The sequence below is a fragment of the Helianthus annuus genome, chromosome 14 (genome assembly GCF_002127325.2).
Source record: "Helianthus annuus cultivar XRQ/B chromosome 14, HanXRQr2.0-SUNRISE, whole genome shotgun sequence".
Classification (NCBI taxonomy): Eukaryota; Viridiplantae; Streptophyta; class Magnoliopsida; order Asterales; family Asteraceae; genus Helianthus; species Helianthus annuus.
In genome coordinates this window covers 90,442,861-90,459,952 of record NC_035446.2, presented here as the reverse complement: position 1 = coordinate 90,459,952, position 17,092 = coordinate 90,442,861, and the positions used below count along the sequence as shown (strand labels likewise).

Below are 17,092 nucleotides of genomic sequence, written 5' to 3'. Positions count from 1 at the left end.
CGAGACCGCCTAGTCTCGAATGACGAACGTATGACCCGAGACCTCCTTAGTTGCGACTCGAGAACACCAAGACTTAAACCCGAGACCACGCTGTCTCGACTCGAGATCTCTAGTCTCGACTCGAGACCACTTAATCACACATTCTGTTTGGACTTGTGTACTGTTTCAAGCCCAACCACTTGGGCTGCATACTTGCGCTTTGTTTGTTACGTGATTTCTACTGTTGAACTCGTATGAACTGTTAACTGCCATGATTATACATGTGTATGCCATGATCAATACTTGTACACAACTTGTTAGAATACGTGTAGAACATATACGTGCACTACTTAAACCATAAACCTGACTTGTATGGTAACCATGTTAGGACGTGGTTGATCACATACAACTCAAGTTACCTTTTGTTTATCTGCCGAGCAAACCAAGGTGAGTTCACACTCTTACTAAGGCATGGGATTCCCGGGGTAGGGAATGGGATTGAATGGTTATTTGTACTTACATTGTTATTGGGAATTACGGATTACTGACCTTGTTAAAGAAAGGTCACTTATAGATACAACTAGACTAGTGATGCATGGGGAAGCCCCCACAACTCTTCGCACACATGCCTGTAATGGCCGCGATACTGATACTGATCTTCGCACACATGCCTGTAATGGCCGCGATACTGATACTAAACTTCGCACACATGCCTGGAGGGCCGCGATACAAATAAAACTCGTCTACAATATATGGGAAACCCCCACTAATCTTCGCAAACATGCCAAGAGGGCCGCGATGTAATTATATACGATACATGGATTACTAAACAAACAAACGTTTTACGAAATGAACACTGTTACTGAACAATCCACTGTGAACTCGCTCAACTAGTTGTTGACTCTCTGTTACATGCCTTGCAGGCCATTAGGTACACTTGGAGCTTTCACTAGGAGGCGCGGTCGTTGTGGACAAGGATCGTGAATTGCTTTGATTAAATATTATGACATTTCATACTCCTACTCATGATGGGTTTATTTTTATGCTTCCGCTAAACATTGATATTATACTTATGTTTGGAACACCTTTCATATTGGGTTGGTTGAATTACATTTGCTTTTACTTATTACTTACATGTTCAATATGATTGGTCGCTTAATCCTGGTCAGTCACGCCTCCAAGCGGTGATACTCCGCGTGTGGATTTTGGGGGTGTGACAGATTGGTATCAGAGCCATTGGTTATAGTGAACTTGGTTTTAATAAGGGGAAAAAGTTTTGTTAAAACCAGACTATAACCTGTACAGTGCTCAACGATCCACAACGACGCTTTGCTCCACGTGCAAGACTCAACACTATAGGTACTACTATTCATGTTTACATTGCCTACTTGCTAGATTACATAGAACTTTGCTCATGGTATGCTTAGATACACATAACCACTATTGCTTGAGAACACTTGTGTGCTTACTCTCTTCTGTCATCGCACTTTTCGCGAACCTCTTTCACTTATGTTCCCTTTGATATGAAGATCATGTGTGGACGCGTTAACATGACTCAAGCCCAACTGACGGCTCTGATTAACGAACAAGTTGCTGCGGCACTTGCCGCCGCACAAGCAGGAGGTCAACACGCTCAGCTACCTGTTTGCACTTTCAAGAATTTAATGGACTGTCATCCTAGCACATTCAGTGGCACTGAAGGAGCAGTTGGACTCCTCCATTGGTTTGAAAAGCTCGAGTCCGTATTTGAGATGTGTTAATGCCTTGAGGCTCGCAGGTTGAAGTACTCCACTGGCACTCTAGAAGGCATTGCGCTGACTTGGTGGAATGCGCAAGTTCAGATATTAGGGTTGGCAGCTGCTAACGCCACCCCTTGGAATGATTTCAAAGAGCTGATCAAACGGGAATACTGCACACGTGACGACATCCACAAGTTAGAGGTGGAGTTCTTTCATTTGAAGATGACTGGGTCGGAAATTGAGGCATATACTAGCATATACTAAAAGGTCAAATGAGCTGGCCATCTTGTGTCCAACTATGGTGGACCCTCCTATCAAGCGTATTGAGTTATATCTCAAAGGGCTGGCGCCAGAAATTCAAAGCCATGTGACATCGGCCAACCTTGATAATATCCAGGATATTCAACGTCTTGCTCATCGCCTCAAAGACCAGGCAATGGAACAGAACAGGCTGCCTAAACGTATCAGTGCTACCGATGCTACTACTTCCGCTACTCCCAGTGACAACAAACGGAAATGGGATGGGGATTCCAGCAAGGGTTCAGCTACATCTCAGTCTCATGTTCAGCAGCGAAAGTCTGATAACTACCAGAGCCCTGGTCAGCAATCTTCGGGCAATCAAAGACAGGTTGGATATCGAGGAAACCTCCCAAGGTGCAATACTTGCAACAAGCACCACAACGGCCAGTGCAACAAGGGTCGTTGTCAGCGGTGCCTAAGATGGGTCATGAGGCTAAAGATTGCAGAAGCTCACGACCTGCGAACCAGAACCAGAACAACAACAATAACAACAATCAGGGCAACGGGAACAACAATGGGGGGAATAATAATGGCAACGATGCTAGGGGTCGTGTGTTCGTGCTGGGGCAGGGTGACGCAAGGAATGATCCTAACGTGGTTATGGGTAAGTTTCTTCTCGACGACTTTTATGTTACTGTATTGTTTGATTCGGGTGCGGATACCAGTTATGTGTCTCTAAAAATTAGTCAAATGTTAAAACGTACGCCAACACCTTTAAACACCAAAAATGTCGTAGAGTTAGCCAATGGTAAAAGTTTAGAGGCCACACATGTAGTCAAGGGTTGTAACATCGTCTTAGCGGGTCAGACTTTCTCCATCGATCTCATTCCTATAGTTCTGGGTAGTTTCGACATCGTCATTGGTATGGATTGGTTATCCCAACAACAAGCAGAGATCTTATGCAAGGAGAAGCTAGTTCATATTCCCCGTTCTGGTAAAGAACCTCTTGAAGTTCAAGGCGACAAGAGTGGTGCCGTGGTTGGCATCATCTCCTTCCTGAAGGCTCAGAAATGTCTGCGAAAGGGCCACACTGCCATTTTGGCACTTGTTATAGATGCGTCAGCGAACGAGAAGAAATTAGAGGATATCCCAGTTGTACACAATTTTCCTCAAGTGTTTCCTGAAGATTTACCTGGGCTACCGCCTCATCGGCAGGTGGAATTCCAGATTGAACTAGCTCCGGGAGCAGCACCAGTAGCTCGTGCACCATATCGTTTAGCTCCATCAGAATTGGAAGAACTATCCAAACAACTACAAGAGCTCTTGGATAAGGGTTTTATACGTCCTAGCTCTTCGCCCTGGGGAGCTCCAGTACTTTTTGTGAAGAAGAAAGACGGTACCTTCAGGATGTGTATTGACTACCGTGAACTCAACAAAGTGACTGTGAAGAATCGCTATCCTCTTCCACGTATCGATGACTTATTCGACCAGTTGCAAGGGTCGAGCTACTATTCAAAGATAGATCTGAGGTCAGGTTACCATCAGCTGAGTGTCCGGGATGAGGACGTCTCCAAAACAGCATTCAGAACTCGTTACGGCCACTACGAGTTCCTAGTCATGCCATTCGGATTAATGAACGCACCTGCAGTTTTCATGGATCTAATGAACAGGGTGTGCAAGCCTTTCCTGGACAAGTTTGTGATTGTCTTCATCGACGACATCCTGATCTACTCTAAGAGTCAGGAGGAACACGAGCAGCATTTACGACTCATCTTGGAACTTCTTCGAAAGGAACAACTGTACGCCAAGTTTTCAAAATGCGACTTCTGGCTTCGTGAAGTCCACTTTCTAGGCCACGTAGTAAACAAGGATGGGATTCATGTTGATCCATCCAAGGTAGACTGGATCAGGAACTGGCCTGCACCACGTACACCAACGGAAATACGCCAATTCTTGGGTTTGGCGGGTTATTACAGACGGTTCATCAAAGACTTCTCCAGGATCGCACAGCCGCTTACATTACTGACACAGAAAGGTGTTACTTATCGTTGGGGTAATACACAGGAAACAACTTTCCAACACTTAAAGGATAGACTATGCAGCGCACCTATTCTCTCATTGCCAGAGGGCACAGACGATTTTGTGGTCTACTGCGACGCGTCGATTCAGGGTCTTGGTTGTGTATTAATGCAAAGGGATAAAGTCATTGCTTACGCTTCGCGGCAACTTAAAGTTCACGAACGGAACTACACCACACACGATTTAGAACTGGGAGCTATTGTTTTCGCGCTCAAGATATGGCGACACTACCTGTACGGTACCAAGTGCACTATCTACACCGATCACAGGAGTCTCGAGCATATCTTCAAGCAGAAGGAACTGAACATGCGACAACGTCGATGGGTCGAGCTACTTAATGATTACGAATGCGCTATCAAATACCATCCAGGCAAAGCCAATGTTGTGGCTGACGCCCTCGGTCGGAAAGACACTACGCCTAGACGCGTGCGAGCATTACAACTTACTATTCAGTCTAGTCTTCCTGCATAGATACGAGATGCTCAGGTAGAAGCATTGAAACCAAAAAACGTCAGGGCTGAAGCCCTACGCGGCTCAAGGCAACGGTTAGAACAAAGGGAAGACGGCGCCTGCTACGTAACATGATGCATTTGGGTTCCACATTATGGAAACTTGCACGAGCTGGTAATGGATGAAGCTCATAAGTCCCGTTACTCGGTACATCCAGGTTCGGACAAAATGTACCACGATCTTAGAACTACGTATTGGTGGCCTAGCATGAAGGCCCACATAGCGACTTACGTTGGCAAGTGTCTGACCTGTGCGAGAGTCAAGACAGAATACCAGAAACCGTCAGGCCTACTTCAGCAACCGAGGATACCACAATGGAAATGGGAAGAAATTTCCATGGATTTTGTTACTGGCCTGCCTAGATCCAAGCGTGGGAACGATACTATTTGGGTGATCGTGGATTGACTCACAAAGTCTGCTCACTTCTTGGCTATTAAGGAAACTGACAAGTTCTCTACATTAGCATATATTTACTTGAAAGAAGTTGTTTCGAGGCATGGAGTGCCAACCTCTATTATCTCATATCGTGATGCATGATTTACTTCAGAACTGTGGCAAGCAATGCACAAATCTTTCGGCTCTCGGTTAGACATGAGCACGACTTATCACCCTCAGACGGATGGGCAGTCTGAGCGCACTATTCAAACTCTGGAAGACATGTTACGTGCATGTGTTATCGACTTCGGAAACAGCTGGGAAAAACATCTCCCTTTGGTGGAGTTTTCATATAACAACAGTTATCACACCACCATTCAAGCCGCTCCATTTGAGGCATTGTACGGGCGTAAATGCCGATCACCTCTTTGTTGGGCAGAGGTGGGTGATAGTCAGATCACGGGTCCAGAAATGATAGTAGACGCAATTGAAAGAATTGCTCAGATACGGCAACGCATGGCGGTAGCTCGTGACCGTCAGAAAAGCTACACTGATAAGCGTAGGAAACCACTCGAGTTCCAGGTTGGGGATCGAGTGCTACTCAAAGTCTCACCTTGGAAAGGTGTAGTTCGTTTTGGCAAACGAGGCAAGCTCAATCCACGGTATGTCGGACCGTTCGAAATTATAGAAAGAATAGGCAAAGTGGCCTACAAACTAAACCTACCAGCAGAACTCGGTGCAGTTCACAACGTTTTCCACGTGTCGAATCTGAAGAAGTGTCTGTCAGATGAGACCCTCATAGTTCCTTTGAAGGAGCTCACTATCGACGAACCGTTGCGATTCGTCGAGGAACCAGTCGAAATCACGGACCGGGATGTTAAGGTCCTCAAGCACACCAGAATACCTCTTGTTCGAGTTCGTTGGAACTCCCGTCGTGGCCCAGAGTTCACCTGGGAACGCGAAGATCAGATGAAACAAAAGTATCCCCAACTGTTCGGAAACAGTACAACCACTACTGAGGCCGAAGCTACTGCGGAATTTCAGGACGAAATTCCAAACCAACGGGGGGAGGATGTGACACCCCAGGAAAACCAGGAAAACCATGCAACTTAACTAGCTTCCTCAGTGAGTACGTGCTAAATTTCGGGACGAAATTTTCATTCAACTTGGGGATAATGTGATAACCCGCATTCCAGCACCTTTCTTTGTGTTTTGATGTAAGTTGCATGAACGTTATGTGATTGATTGATATGCTTGTTTTCAATGTATGTTACGATGTTGTTATATTATGTGCTACGTGAATGTACGAATGTATGAATGTGTTATAAACTTGGTCACAACAGTCTTTAGGGCCGCACTACTTATCTCTCTCGCCACATACCCCTCTCGGCCCACACCATGCTTGTACTCGAGACCAAGAGGGGGCAACACAGTGAAGGGTTCGGCCCACTTCCCCTTTTACGCAAACACATAACCCAATGTGGGGGTTTGATTCTCATAACTTGCAAAACTAGAAACACACAAACCCTACACCTCTCTCTCTTCCTCTCTCTTGTAACCGGCGACCTCACCTCCATCTCTCGAAGATCGTTGCGGCTCGGATTAACCCTTGTTTTATCCTCTAATCCGGTTAGTGTCTATTGTTGTTTGTATTACATGATGTGCGGTTGTTATGACTAAATGCTAGTTGACATGGGGATTGTTACAAACTTGTATCATGATGAGGGTTCTTGTTAGAAGAAATCACTGTTGAACACATGTTGTGTGAGGAACCGAGAGGTGATATGATTCGGATGATTTGATGTACACATAAACTAGGGTGCATGTTAGTTTAGAATCTGCTAGCTTAACGATCCGATCGTATGTTTCGCATGACAATAGATTGATTGTTTCTTGCTTAGATCATGACTTAGGATTACATGTTAGTATATGAGTTCAATAGTCGGATGATCCGGTTGTATGTTCATATGATGCTGATTAATTGTTCTTGATTAGATGATGATTAGGGTTAAATGAATATGATTGATTTCTGAATTAATTGTTGATTTGATCCAAGTTGAAACTGCCAAACTTGTTAGCAATTGTTACGGAATAAATGAGCTGTAAATAAGGAAGTCTGTTACACACCTAGTCTCGACACAGATTGCGAGTCGAGAACTCACAGTTTCGACTTGAGACCACGCATCATCAGCACAACAACAGCATAACTCGAGATCATGGTTGTGAGTCTTGTTGCGACTCGAGACATGACTCGAGACCGCCTAGTCTCGAGTGATGAACGTATGACCCGAGACCTCCTTAGTTACGACTCGAGAACACCAAAACTTCAACCCGAGACCACGCTGTCTCGACTCGAGATCTCTAGTCTCGACTCGAGACCACTTAATCACACATTCTGTTTGGACTTGTGTACTGTTTCAAGCCCAACCACTTGGGCTGCATACTTGGGCTTTGTTTGTTACATGATTTCTACTGTTGAACTCGTATGAACTGTTAATTGCCATGATTATACATGTGTATGCCTGTAACACCCCGAAAACGGGTTTGATAATCAAACTCCGTTAATACTAAAAAACGGGTAAAGTACCGTTAGTGGCAAAATTACCCGGTAAATATTAGGATTTAAATGATTAATCCTAATATTAAATAAAAAGTGAACAAAAGCTTTTAAGGAAATAAAATGGATAAAAGGCCCGGGTTAACGGGACCTAAAATAAACTTAGTCATAATTTCCCCCGAGCCCACTAAGTTAACTAGGAATGTTTAACCTAGTTAATAGATGGGAATATTGTTAGGAATAAGTAGGTTGTGGCCTACTTAATAACGAACCAAACATGAGGGACAAAAGTTGGATATCTAGAAAATGATTTTATATAAAATCATTATAGTAAATAAATAAAAACAAACACACATATATGTGTGTGCGTACAAGAGAAGCCAGGAGCAAGCTCCCATGGAGCTTCACCCTAAAATTCAACAAAACCCTCAAATTGGAGGATCAAACAATGGCCAAACTCGGATCTGAACACATAGAAACGGTCACCAAGTCAGGGGGATCGTAAGGTATGTCGAATTTCTAGCATTCTTGAAGTTGTGAAAATTGATTAATCTTGCATGATACGATCTATGTATAAATCATAGAAGTTACTGCTGAATTTGGGATGTAGGATTGCTTAGGAACAAACCCTAAGTGAAGATTTAGAATAAATAGCTATGATTTAGGTGTTTGGTTAAATCACCATACCTAGCTAAGTGGGTTTTACAACAAAATGATGAACACTTAATTTAGAGTGTTGAATTAATGAATATTGATGTTATGATGTAAGTTCTAAATGTAGTTCACGAACACTAGACATAGAGGGATTGTTTTGATGTGAATCTTGGTAAAAAATGACTAGTTATGAACTAGTTTGTAAATGTGTAAAATTCTGCCCAATAGGTGTTTAATGAAATGCCTCAATGAAAGTTAAGATGTTGAAATTTCTAGTGAAAACCACATTTGAATAATAAGGCAAGGTAGGCGAAATATGAAACAAGAAAAGTTCTAATCATCATGTTGATTTAGACTTAATGTCGTAAATCATGTGATTGAAAGTAGTTAACTTTAATAAGCTAAGTTTACTAACGATGAAGTCGAATATAGGCTTCGACATAAAGTCCGTAAGATGAAATAGTCATAATGTTGATGACTAATCTAACCATCTTACAAATCATAATGATAGTATGACTCTTGACAAGCTAGAAGGAGACTTGGGCAAGGAACGGGTCAAACGGTTCGTGTATGGGAAAAAGAGCATAATCGGATGCAAGGTAAGCGGCGCTTACATCCTTTTTGTAGAATATGCATTATTTTGTAAACTACTAATGCGATTATTATAATATTCGGATTAAGGGTTCCGACGTTATTAACATGAGTCGGAACAAACAAAAATGATAAAAACCATGTATAATGGTAAAGAGAGATGAAGCGGTAATTTAGTCATGTAATGACTATTAACTAAGAAGCTTTCGTTAAGATTATTTTAACTGCAACTAATAACGAGAAAATGAGTAAAAATGGAAATTTAGTCAAGTATTGGCTAAAGTAAAATTGGAGTTAAAAAGGGGCACCCGTGGCGTAAGCCAAACGGGTGAAAACATAAGAAAGGAGTTTAAGAGAAAAAGGGGTCTAGTAGCAAAAATCCGAAATGGGTCGGATGAACAAATTGGCAATTAGTAACCATGTTTTGCTACTATTGAAAATGCCAAATCTTATAGGCCAAACGGGTCAAATGGTGTGATAACGCCATTTGACAATATCGACTAATATGGTTGTCAAGTCTTATGCTAACAGGACCGATTAGCAAATCAGAAAAATCTCATCACTATTGATTGTGTGATAATGAAAACAATGTATAAATCGGGTCTACTTGTTGATCCGGGCTAGGTACGCATATTCATGTTGTAGTTTAATATGCTATTTTGGTCGAATAAATGGGAAAGAGAGTCTTTCGTAGTAAAAAGAACAAAATTGACCAAAACGCCCTTGTTGGCTAATTCGAACAAACAACCTTTAAAGGTTGTTTGGAAACAAGTTCTATGATTAGGTAGATACTTAGAATGAGTATAGAAGCTCAAAGAGGTATTATTTTTAGTCAAATGGCACTAGTAGAGTTTTGCCGTAAAATATGAATTCTAGAGGTAAAATTTGGGATATGTAAGATCACCACAAGAAACCCACCTTAATATAGCCGAGGTGGGATATTATAGGGTAAGAAATGTGGTGATGGAATACTAGAAGCAATCGAAAGCGTCTTTAGGCTCGAAAGTGCTTAAAATATCCTTAACGGGTCAAAATGAGCATACTAGTGAAAACGGGTTTAATTTGTGAATAAACCCATGATTTGAACCTAATATGGTATATCACAATTATTTGATGAAGCGTATGAAATATAGGAATCAAATAAATACGTTTATTTGGTAAAATGCATAACCGGGTCAAAATTTGGTATAAAGGGTAATAAGCCGAAGACTTAGAAGTCTTAAATTTTGTTAAGCCGAATGTCGGATTTTGACTCCAAATGATGGAGAATCAAATTACAAACACGAAGGAAGAAACGGTAGTCCAAACGGACAAGCAGTTTGAAGGATACGGAAGATTTCGTGTCAAATTACGGCAAAAATGGGAAACTGGATGCAGGGTCCACCGTAAATTACGGTGCCACCGTAATTTACGGTGGAGATGAAAAGCCTTATGGTGGCCCCCTACTGGTTTACGGTAGGGGCATGTAAAACCAGTGGCCACCGTAAATTACGGTGCCACCGTAAATTACGGTGCCACCGTAATTTACGGTGGAGGTCAGGTTGAAATTTTGTTTTTGTTATCATTTGTTTCTCGGACTCGTCTAGACACGTTTTAAGTCCTGTATGACTAAAGCATTTCATGTTATTGAAATGTAGGTACTTTTGGATGCCGGAAGACGATCAAGCTCAGTGAAGAACCGAACATGATAAAGACACACGCTTCCGCACTTTGACACATAGTAAATTTTAAACAACGAATTTAATCACGTTATGTAGAATAACTTATGAATTGTAAAAGTTTTTAATAAACTCGTATTTTTATAGCATGTGTAGTCTTAACTACACATCTAATTGTTGGTAATTACATACAAAATCGTTAATTAGTAACTAGGGTGTTACAAGTTGGTATCAGAGCCTTGGTTTAAGAGATTCAAGTATGGTGGGGAAAACCATGCTTGGACTTAAACCTTACGCTCTTGATAAAGAATAGTGTTCGGTTCGAGGCTTGATCGCAAATCCGGTAAGTGCATGTATGCTGATGGTCTAGTGTATTAAAGTATTGTATATAACACATAGGGTTACCGTGTAATACACATTACCCCAACTAAATGATTGATATAGATGGCAAAAATACGCGCGTTGACGCTTATAGTAGAAAAAGCCTTGTATTATAGTACGGGGGATTATTGAAGTTGACATTACTAACTTTTGTGAATGTCTTGACCTAAGGACACTTGCATTTAAAGATGACAAAGGACAAACAAATTAAGGATGTGATAGAGGAATAGTCCGGGGCATGACAAGAGGAACATGCTCACTAAGGACTAAATCGCATAAAGACCGCGAACAAGGTTAATGGCAAGAGACGCCCGTCGGGGCAAGCATTATCAGGTGCGTGCTTTTAAATATAATCGCGCAATTAGCAATATGCAACAAACATGTAAAGAATGATTGTCGCATATGTAAATTACAAACTTGGGAAACCTGAATAGAATACCTATCCAGGATATTATTTCCAAGAAAATTAAATAGAGGTGTTACTTACATGGGGTGTGATGTGAAAACTATAATAAGGTCGTGTATGTCATGTGTTAATCGCTTACTCTGGCCAAGTAAGCAGTGGCATATGATACCATGAGTTTCTTATAGCAGACACATTTACATCTGATGTAGTAAGGACGGGATAAATGGGACAAATTAAAAGTACCCAAAAGAATCAAATGAGCAAAATATTTGATAATAATGTAAACGCACAGCCGAGAGACGGAAGCGTATTACATTAGAAAAATGAGCCCAAGTGAAGGGACAAAGAAACATGTAAAATGATGTAAACATGTATTGGGAGGGGGTGTTCTTACACTCGAACCCGGAAAACGAAAGCATGTAAAATGATTTAGACATGAATTGGGAGGGGGTGTACTTACACTCGAACCCGGAAAATGAAAGCATGTAAAATGATTTAGACATGAATTGGGAGGGAGTGTACTTACACTCGAACCCGGAAAACGCAAGCATGTAAAATGATTTAGACAAGTGTTTGGGAGGGAGTGTACTTACACTCGAACCCGGAAAATGCGGATGTCTCTAAACGAGTCGTTTTTGTAAAACGCCAATCTTGAGAACAAAGTAGGAATGTAAAAGCGAAACGAAGTCATAATGCGTACCGTAAGGGTTGCAATAATAACGACTTCGGTAAAACACCCGGTTGGTGGGTAAGGAATTAAACACATGCGTAGACCGAGAAACGGGAACTCGGATGGAAAGTTAAAAGACTTGGATTTTGAGTCATTACTAAAAGATGACAAGATAAAGTAAATAGAAGTTTTGATAAATCATGTTCAACTATTTTAAAGTTGAACGGGTCGAACAAATATTGAAGTTTGACATTCATAAGTGACGAATTTTCACACGAACAAGTTAAACGGGTTAGATAAAACGAAACATTGGAAAAGATAAAGAACCCGGTAATGGGACGAGATTGAATGCAAATATGAGCGCAAACCGAATAAAGGAAAGCGCGAGATATTAATGAACCCATGTATTGGGTCGGAATTAAATATGAGATGATTGTGGACACGAATCACATTATAACCAAGCAAGCTGTAAAAAGTAACTGGACTAATAAGTCTAGTTAGCGAGACCGGTTAAGGTCAGCAATTAAAATCAAGAAATTTGGTTTGCTTGTAAGCGGTGGATTCGGTATAACTAAATCGAATGAATAAATTTGAAAACAAAAGAAATTGTTGCTAAAAGTGAAAATTCTCACTAAAGACCTTTAAACGGGTCAAGGTAATGGATTCATAAAGAATTCCATAGTATATGAAAGCGACGGATATTGCTAAGTTAACTAAACTAGTGGAAATAACAAAATTACGTTATTTCAAGTTGCACTATGTCGTATGAGATGTGTAGACAATTAGTAACCAAAAAGATGTTACCATACTTTTCTGGTACTACTAACGATTGGTTAAAATATAAGTAATGTTTAAAAGAATTCTAAGATCGAATACATTGAGTTTAAACTCAATGAATTATGTAAGAAAAGGTTTCGAGGACGAAACCACTTTAAGGGGGGTAGACTTGTAACACCCCGAAAATGGGTTTGATAATCAAACTCCGTTAATACTAAAAAACGGGTAAAGTACCGTTAGTGGCAAAATTACCCGGTAAATATTAGGATTTAAATGATTAATCCTAATATTAAATAAAAAGTGAACAAAAGCTTTTAAGGAAATAAAATGGATAAAAGGCCCGGGTTAACGGGACCTAAAATAAACTTAGTCATAATTTCCCCCGAGCCCACTAAGTTAACTAGGAATGTTTAACCTAGTTAATAGATGGGAATATTGTTAGGAATAAGTAGGTTGTGGCCTACTTAATAACGAACCAAACATGAGGGACCAAAGTTGGAGATCTAGAAAATGATTTTATATAAAATCATTATAGTAAATAAATAAAAACAAACACACATATATGTGTGTGCGTACAAGAGAAGCCAGGAGCAAGCTCCCATGGAGCTTCACCCTAAAATTCAACAAAACCCTCAAATTGGAGGATCAAACAATGGCCAAACTCGGATCTGAACACATAGAAACGGTCACCAAGTCAGGGGGATCGTAAGGTATGTCGAATTTCTAGCATTCTTGAAGTTGTGAAAATCGATTAATCTTGCATGATACGATCTATGTATAAATCATAGAAGTTATGGCTGAATTTGGGATGTAGGATTGCCTAGGAACAAACCCTAAGTGAAGATTTAGAATAAATAGCTATGATTTAGGTGTTTGGTTAAATCACCATACCTAGCTAAGTGGGTTTTACAACAAAATGATGAACACTTAATTTAGAGTGTTGAATTAATGAATATTGATGTTATGATGTAAGTTCTAAATGTAGTTCACGAACACTAGACATAGAGGGATTGTTTTGATGTGAATCTTGGTAAAAAATGACTAGTTATGAACTAGTTTGTAAATGTGTAAAATTCTGCCCAATAGGTGTTTGATGAAATGCCTCAATGAAAGTTAAGATGTTGAAATTTCTAGTGAAAACCACATTTGAATAATAAGGCAAGGTAGGCGAAATATGAAACAAGAAAAGTTCTAATCATCATGTTGATTTAGACTTAATGTCGTAAATCATGTGATTGAAAGTAGTTAACTTTAATAAGCTAAGTTTACTAACGATGAAGTCGAATATAGGCTTCGACATAAAGTCCATAAGATGAAATAGTCATAATGTTGATGACTAATCTAACCATCTTACAAATCATAATGATAGTATGACTCTTGACAAGCTAGAAGGAGACTTGGGCAAGGAACGGGTCAAACGGTTCGTGTATGGGAAAAAGAGCATAATCGGATGCAAGGTAAGCGGCGCTTACATCCTTTTTGTAGAATATGCATTATTTTGTAAACTACTAATGCGATTATTATAATATTCGGATTAAGGGTTCCGACGTTATTAACATGAGTCGGAACAAACAAAAATGATAAAAACCATGTATAATGGTAAAAAGAGATGAAGCGGTAATTTAGTCATGTAATGACTATTAACTAAGAAGCTTTCGTTAAGATTATTTTAACTGCAACTAATAACGAGAAAATGAGTAAAAATGGAAATTTAGTCAAGTATTGGCTAAAGTAAAATTGGAGTTAAAAAGGGGCACCCGTGGCGTAAGCCAAACGGGTGAAAACATAAGAAAGGAGTTTAAGAGAAAAAGGGGTCTAGTAGCAAAAATCCGAAATGGGTCGGATGAACAAATTGGCAATTAGTAACCATGTTTTGCTACTATTGAAAATGCCAAATCTTATAGGCCAAACGGGTCAAATGGTGTGATAACGCCATTTGACAATATCGACTAATATGGTTGTCAAGTCTTATGCTAACAGGACCGATTAGCAAATAAGAAAAATCTCATCACTATTGATTGTGTGATAATGAAAACAATGTATAAATCGGGTCTACTTGTTGATCCGGGCCAGGTACGCATATTCATGTTGTAGTTTAATATGCTATTTTGGTCGAATAAATGGGAAAGAGAGTCTTTCGTAGTAAAAAGAACAAAATTGACCAAAACGCCCTTGTTGGCTAATTCGAACAAACAACCTTTAAAGGTTGTTTGGAAACAAGTTCTATGATTAGGTAGATACTTAGAATGAGTATAGAAGCTCAAAGAGGTATTATTTTTAGTCAAATGGCAATAGTAGAGTTTTGCCGTAAAATATGAATTCTAGAGGTAAAATTTGGGATATGTAAGATCACCACAAGAAACCCACCTTAATATAGCCGAGGTGGGATATTATAGGGTAAGAAATGTGGTGATGGAATACTAGAAGCAATCGAAAGCGTCTTTAGGCTCGAAAGTGCTTAAAATATCCTTAACGGGTCAAAATGAGCATACTAGTGAAAACGGGTTTAATTTGTGAATAAACCCATGATTTGAACCTAATATGGTATATCACAATTATTTGATGAAGCGTATGAAATATAGGAATCAAATAAATATGTTTATTTGGTAAAATGCATAACCGGGTCAAAATTTGGTATAAAGGGTAATAAGCCGAAGACTTAGAAGTCTTAAATTTTGTTAAGCCGAATGTCGGATTTTGACTCCAAATGATGGAGAATCAAATTACAAACACGAAGGAAGAAACGGTAGGCCAAACGGACAAGCGGTTTGAAGGATACGGAAGATTTCGTGTCAAATTACGGCAAAAATGGGAAACTGGATGCAGGGTCCACCGTAAATTACGGTGCCACCGTAATTTACGGTGTAGATGAAAAGCCTTATGGTGGCCCCCTACTGGTTTACGGTAGGGGCATGTAAAACCAGTGGCCACCGTAATTTACGGTGGAGGTCAGGTTGAAATTTTGTTTTTGTTATCATTTATTTCTCGGACTCGTCTAGACACGTTTTAAGTCCTGTATGACTAAAGCATTTCATGTTATTGAAATGTAGGTACTTTTGGATGCCGGAAGACGATCAAGCTCAGTGAAGAACCGAACACGATAAAGACACACGCTTCCGCACTTTGACACATAGTAAATTTTAAACAACGAATTTAATCACGTTATGTAGAATAACTTATGAATTGTAAAAGTTTTTAATAAACTCGTATTTTTATAGCATGTGTAGTCTTAACTACACATCTAATCGTTGGTAATTACATACAAAATCGTTAATTAGTAACTAGGGTGTTACAATGCCATGATCAATACTTGTACACAACTTGTTAGAATACGTGTAGAACATATATGTGCACTACTTAAACCATAAACCTGACTTGTATGGTAACCATGTTAGGACGTGGTTGACCACATACAACTCAAGTGACCTTTTGTTTATCTGCCGAGCAAACCAAGGTGAGTTCACACTCTTACTAAGGCATGGGGTTCCCGGGGTAGGGAATGGGATTGAATGGTTATTTGTACTTACATTGTTATTGGGAATTACGGATTACTGACCTTGTTAAAGAAAGGTCACTTATAGATACAGCTAGACTAGTGATGCATGGGGAAGCCCCCACTACTCTTCGCACACATGCCTGTAATGGCCGCGATACTGATACTGATCTTCGCACACATGCCTGTAATGGCCGCGATACTGATACTAAACTTCGCACACATGCCTGGAGGGCCGCGATACAAATAAAACTAGTCTACAATATATGGGAAACCCCCACTAATCTTCGCAAACATGCCTGGAGGGCCGCGATGTAATTATATACGATACATGGATTACTAAACAAACAAACGTTTTACGAAATGAACACTGTTACTGAACAATCCACTGTGAACTCGCTCAACTAGTTGTTGACTCTCTGTTACATGCCTTGCAGGCCATTAGGTACACTTGGAGCTTGCACTGGGAGGCGCGGTCGTTGTGGACAAGGATCGTGAATTGCTTTGATTAAATATTATGACATTTCATACTCCTACTCATGTTGGGTTTATTTTTATGCTTCCGCTAAACATTGATATTATACTTATGTTTGGAACACCTTTCATATTGGGTTGGTTGAATTACATTTGCTTTTACTTATTACTTACATGTTCAATATGATTGGTGGCTTGATCCTGGTCAGTCACGCCTCCAAGCGGGGATACTCCGCGTGTGGATTTTGGGGGTGTGACATCGATCTTGAGCCGAACCTAACCGAGTTGAACCGAACCTAGTCACGTCCACATAAAGTGTATCAACAAACTCCCCCTTGGACGCTGCTCGTGATGGTTCGTTCTTCACATTGTCGGATCTTTAAAGGTCTTCCCGTGTCGCAAACAGGGAGTGTATCAACAAACTCCCCCTTGATTGATGCTCGTGAATCTTTTGATCTTGGATACTTTAGATCCTTGTGGCATTGATGAGTGGTCAGCGGTAACTCGAT

The 17,092-nt window shown here is 40.2% G+C and overlaps 2 long non-coding RNA genes across 2 annotated transcripts; both read left to right on the top strand.

The window, feature by feature from the left end:
* The first annotated feature begins 7,843 nt into the window (after positions 1-7,843).
* LOC110905527 lies at positions 7,844-10,428 on the top strand. The gene is made up of 3 exons (XR_002573200.1): positions 7,844-7,985; positions 8,645-8,732; positions 10,362-10,428. It is a non-coding gene; the product is annotated as an uncharacterized LOC110905527 (long non-coding RNA).
* Positions 10,429-13,184: 2,756 nt separating this feature from the next.
* On the top strand, positions 13,185-15,706 carry LOC110905525. The gene is made up of 3 exons (XR_002573199.1): positions 13,185-13,326; positions 13,986-14,073; positions 15,667-15,706. It is a non-coding gene; the product is annotated as an uncharacterized LOC110905525 (long non-coding RNA).
* The last annotated feature ends 1,386 nt before the right edge of the window (positions 15,707-17,092 follow it).